The following is a 6,109-nucleotide window of genomic DNA, read 5'->3' as shown; positions in this document are numbered from 1 at the left end:
TATGGCTTTGATCCTCAGGACATACTCAGTGATTGATTTGTTCCCTTTCTTGGTAGACTTGAGTTCCACTCGCATTTGACGAACCCTAGCTTTCATTTGTGCATTGAAGAACTGATGAATCTTGTCCCACACCTCAAACGCGTGTTTGCAAGCTAAGACTCTAGGCAGAACCGATTCAGAGATAGTAGAGAGCAACCAGATGAAAACAACTTGATCTTGAACAAGCCAAGATTCATACTCTTCAGAAATCGTACCTGTGATACGATCTTGATCGGACTGAAATTTCTGAGGAATTTGCGGATTCACGACTATTCTGTGCATCTTCTGAGTCAGAATAACGCCTTCAACCTGTTGGTTCCATAGGAGATAGTTGTTTTCTTGCAACTTGATTGAGAGTTTGGGACCAAAGGAATTGGATTTGGACGAAGTGATTGTTGACGAAAGGACTTGCGTCGGAGAAGGACTTCCATAGGAGATAGTAGCTTTTAACGTTCCTTTTGTCAGTCAGCGTAGCTTGCCACTTGTACTTTCTTCTGATCTGATGTTTGTGAATACAACGTTTGAATATCATCAGAGTCAAACAGCTTGGTGCAAAGCATCTTCTGATCTTCTGACCTTGAAGTGCTTCTGAGCGTGATACCATCAGAACTTCAGTGCTTCTGTTCTCTTGTTCTTCTGATGCTTCCATAGACCCATGTTCTGATTCTGCTTCGACCATCTTCTGATGTCTTGCCAGACCATGTTCTGATGTTGCATGCTGAACCCTTTGAGACAAAGCTTCTGAGCGCTGAATTATGCGTACTCTTTATATATTTCCTGAAAAGGAAATTGCATTGGATTAGAGTACCATATTATCTTAAGCAAAATTCATATTATTGTTATCATCAAAACTAAGATAATTGATCAGAACAAATCTTGTTCTAACAATCTCCCCCTTTTTGATGATGACAAAAACATATATAAATGATATGAATTTGCGATCAGAAAGAGCAGACGGCAAAAGACAAATTACACAGCTATAGCATAAGCATATGAATATGTCTCCCCCTGAGATTAACAATCTCTCCCTGAGATAAATAATCTCCCCCTGAAATGAATACTCGAAGAACTTTAATAAAAGACTTCCCTGATTATTTCGGTAGAGACGATCATATAAGCTTCTGTCTTTAGAGAATTCCTAGCTTCTGACTTCTGCTTCCATTGGACAGCTTCAGAACTAGAATTTCCTTAGATCCCCAGAACACTCACAGCTTCTGATTTCTGCTTCCATCTAGGACAGCTTCAGAACTTGAATTTCTTTGATCTTCTGAACATTCACAGCTTCTGACTTCTGCTTCCATCTAGGACAGCTTCAGAACTTGAATTTCTTTGATCTTCTGAACATTCACAGCTTCTGATTTCTGCTTCCATTTAGGACAGCTTCAGAACTTGAGTTTTCTGGATCTTTAGAACATTCGCAGCTTCTGATTTCTGCTTCCCTCGGATAGCTTCAGAGCTTTGAATTTCTACCAACATCACTTCATGCTAGATTTGTATCAGAACATTGTTGAATGTACCAGAGCATCATCAGAGCATCTCTACATCCTGAAATGTTACAGAACAAAAACTAAACGACAAAAGTCAGCATGAACGAGTCAGAACATAAAATGTATATTTGAACACATGATATGTATCAGAGCCATATAGGCTAAAATAATGTATCAGAGCAAATAGAATTTTGTCAGATCAAATAGACAAATATGGATCAAATTCTATTCTTCTTTCTTGCTTCTGATTTCTGAAGCTTGATAGCACTCAGCTTGCTTCAGTTTCCATGGTTTTGCTTCTTGTGTTTGCTTTGAAGATTCTCTTCACTTCTTTATACCTGCAAAACACTTAAACCATATAGAACTTGCAGTTCTTGTTAGTAAATGTGTGGGAGCTTTACCCAGCAACTGATAGATTAATCAAATCATTTATCATTTATCTTCTCCCCCTTTTTGTCATAACATCAAAAAGAATATTTCAAAAGATTCAGATGAATAAAACGACAAATAAAAACACTGGAATGTAAATCAAAGAAAACTTTTTATTGATAATCAAAAGATATTACATGAAGATGTTTAACAAGCAGATGCAACAAGGAAAAGAAAACTACTAAGACCAAAGCCTAAGACAAAATCTGTGCCAGCATGCCATGAAGGAGTGAAGCGCATCATTGACTGCTTCTTGGGCTTCCAGGCGAGGGGTCAGGGAGACTTGGTTCTGATGCAGATCTTCCACAATCTTTATCAGAGACAACATTCTCAGCAGGTGAAGATGAAGAGATTTCTTCGGAATGGGTTGAGGGAGAGGAAAGGTTAGATGAAGAGGAAGTTGAGTCTAGAAGGAAACAAGATGAGGAAGAAGATGGAGATGATGGAGGGCTTTCACCAGGAGGTTGAAACACACGTCTAGAATAGTTTCCAGATAACATTGCTTCGAATGGATTCACCTTGAGAGGATCATAGGTGATTTTTATCTTTTTGGGTTTGGAAGGAGATGTTTCAACAGCTTTTTTTTTGTTGTTTTGATCTTTTCCATGGTTTCCTGGGCTTGATGAAGAGTTCATGATGGATTTGCAGATAATGAACAGCTAAGGTTTGATATGAATGCAAAAGGATAGAGTGAATAGAGAAAATATGAGAGGGAAGGAGAAGTGTTTGAAGAATATAAAGAAAAACTGAAAAGAGAGTAAATGATGAAAAGCATTTATTGTTACGTGACGAGAGGAGAGATAATAATGACAAATGAGGTGACTAGCACAGTTACCTATGGTCGGCGTCCCTTCAACTGCACGCGCGCTTATCCATGAACAGTAACGACAGGTTTACCATCCCGAGATAAAACGTTACAGCTGTTTTGCTTTAAAAGAGGTTCTGAATCAACTTAGACAATGAAACGTTAGTAATAACCGAATCATAATTTCTAAAAGATTTCAATCAGAACTTCTGAAAAAAAATTGTCCATTTTCATTTCAGAAGATACTCATACATGAGAACTTCTCATCTTCTCATTCTGGGCATAAATCCATACTGATGTTCTTCAGAATGAATTTAAACCTATCTTCAGCTAGGGGTTTTGTAAAGATATCAGCCCATTGATGGTCTGTATCCACAAAGTTTAAAGATATAACACCCTTCTGAACATAGTCCCTTATGAAATGATGTTTAATCTCAATATGTTTATCTTTTGAATGAAGAATAGGATTCTTAGATAAACATATAGCAGAAGTATTATCACAGAATATAGGAATGTTACTCTCAAATATCTGATAATCTTCTAACTGACTCTTCATCCAGAGCATCTGTGTACTGCAACCAGCAGCAGCGACATATTCTGCTTCTGTTGTTGATAGAGCAATAGTTGCTTGCTTCTTGATGTACCAGGAGATCAAATGACTTCCAAGAAATTGGCAACTTCCTGAAGTACTCTTTCTTTCAATTCTGTCTCCAGCATAGTCAGCATCGCAGAATCCTACTAAGTTGTATTCTTTAGATTTTCTGTAAACTAAGCCAACATTAGTAGTACCTTTCAGATACCTTAGAATTCTCTTAACAGCAGTTAAATGAGATTCTCTAGGATCTGATTGGAATCTAGCACACAAACAAACACTGAACAGAATGTCAGGTCTAGAAGCAGTCAGATATAGAAGAGATCCAATCATACCTCTGTATAACTTCTGATCTACCTTCTTACTTACCTCATCCTTACCTAGGATGCATGTTGGATGTATAGGAGTTTTGGCTTCTTTGCAGTCTAGAAGATTAAACTTCTTCAGAAGTTCCTTCACATACTTGGTTTGGTGAACATACGTTCCTTCTGATGTTTGATTTATTTGTATTCCAAGGAAATACTTGAGTTCTCCCATCATGCTCATTTCAAACTCAGCCTGCATAGACTCAGCAAACTCCTTTCCAAGTGTAGCATTAGATGTTCCAAAAATAATATCATCTACATATATTTGACAAATTAAAATATCCCTTTTAAAGGTTTTACAAAAGAGAGTAGTGTCCACTTTTCCTCTAGTGAAACCATTATCCAGAAGGAAAGAACTTAAGCGTTCATACCAAGCTCTGGGAGCTTGTTTCAATCCATATAACGATTTCTTTAATTTAAAAACATGATTAGGAGACATAGAGTCTTCAAAACCAGGAGGTTGATGGACATAAACTTCTTCATCTATATAACCATTTAAGAAGGCACTCTTAACATCCATCTGATAGAGAGTGATGTTATGTTGAGTGGCAAAAGAAATTAATAGACGAATAGATTCTAACCTGGCCACCGGTGCAAAGGTTTCTGTATAGTCAATCCCTTCTTGCTGACTATAACCCTGAGCCACCAGTCTGGCTTTGTTTCTTACCACTTCACCTTTCTCACTGAGCTTGTTTCTGAAGACCCATTTTGTACCGATTATATTGAATCCATCTGGTCTAGGAACAAGATCCCAAACATCATTCCTTGTAAACTGATTCAATTCTTCTTGCATAGCAATTATCCAGTCTGGATCTTCTAGAGCATGATCAACAGAAGTTGGCTCGATCAAAGATACAAGGCCTAATTGACAGTCTGCAATGTTCTTAAGGAATGCTCTTGTTCTGATTGGATCATCCTTCTTTCCAAGAATGACATCTTCTGAATGACCAGAGATGAGTCTGGATGATCTTCTGACAGATGGTTCTTCAGATATGCTTAGATTCTCCAGAGAAGCTGATACTTGATCTTCCGATTCTTTGCTTCTGAGAAGCTCTGCTTCTGATGCGTTGCTTCTTGGCTCAACAACTTCTGATATATCAATATCACAATCTGCAAAATTATCAAACTGCTTTGGTTTTTCAGAACCAAGCTTATCATCAAACCTGATATTGATTGATTCTTCTACAATCAATGTTTCAGTATTGTATACTCTGTAGCCTTTTGAGCGTTCAGAATATCCAAGAAGGAAACATTTTTGAGCTTTGGAATCAAACTTACCAAGATGATCTTTAGTGTTCAGAATAAAGCATACACATCCAAAAGGATGGAAATATGAAATGTTGGGCTTTCTATTCTTCCACAATTCATAGGGAGTCTTATTTAGAATAGGTCTGATATAGATTCTATTCTGAATATAGCATGCAGTGTTTATTGCTTCTGCCCAGAAATGCTTAGCCATATTGGTTTCATTGATACTGGTTCTGGCCATTTCTTGTAGAGTCCTATTCTTTCGTTCTACAACTCCATTTTGCTGTGGAGTTCTAGGACAAGAGAAATCATGGGCAATACCATTTTCTTTGAAGAATTCTTCAAAGGATCTGTTCTCAAATTCACCACCATGATCACTTCTGACCTTTATGATTTTATACTCTTTTTCAGATTGAATCTGAATGCAGAAATCAAAGAACACTGAATGAGTCTCATCCTTGTGTTTCAAGAATTTTACCCATGTCCAGCGGCTATAATCATCTACGATGACTAATCCATATTTCTTCCCTCTGACAGATGCTGTTTTGACTGGGCCAAACAGATCAATGTGCAAGAGTTCTAATGGCCTTGAGGTAGAAACAACATTCTTGGACTTGAATGCAGGTTTGGAGAACTTGCCCTTCTGACATGCTTCACAAAGAGCATCTGATTTGAATTTCAGATTAGGGAGTCCTCTGACCAGATTCAGTTTGTTAATCTGAGAAATCTTTCTCAAACTAGCATGACCTAATCTTCTGTGCCAGACCCACTGCTCTTCAGAAACAGACATAAGGCAAGTCACCTTCTGACTCATAAGATCTTGCAGATCTGTCTTATAAATGTTGTTCTTCCTCTTGCCTGTAAATAGGATTGAGCCATCCTTCTGATTTACAGCCTTGCAAGACTCTTGATTAAAGATTATATCATAACCATTGTCACTCAATTGACTGATAGATAAGAGGTTATGTGTTAATCCTTCTACAAGAAGTACATTAGAAATGGAAGGAGAGTTACCAGACTTTATAGTTCTAGAGCCAATTATCTTGCCCTTCTGATCTCCTCCAAACTTGACTTCTCCTCCAGACTTAAGCACCAGGTCTTGGAACATAGACCTTCTTCCTGTCATGTGTCATGAGCATCCAGA

This window comes from Vicia villosa, linkage group LG1, assembly GCF_029867415.1.
Source record: "Vicia villosa cultivar HV-30 ecotype Madison, WI linkage group LG1, Vvil1.0, whole genome shotgun sequence".
Classification (NCBI taxonomy): domain Eukaryota; kingdom Viridiplantae; phylum Streptophyta; class Magnoliopsida; order Fabales; family Fabaceae; genus Vicia; species Vicia villosa.
This window is presented reverse-complemented; position numbering follows the sequence as displayed.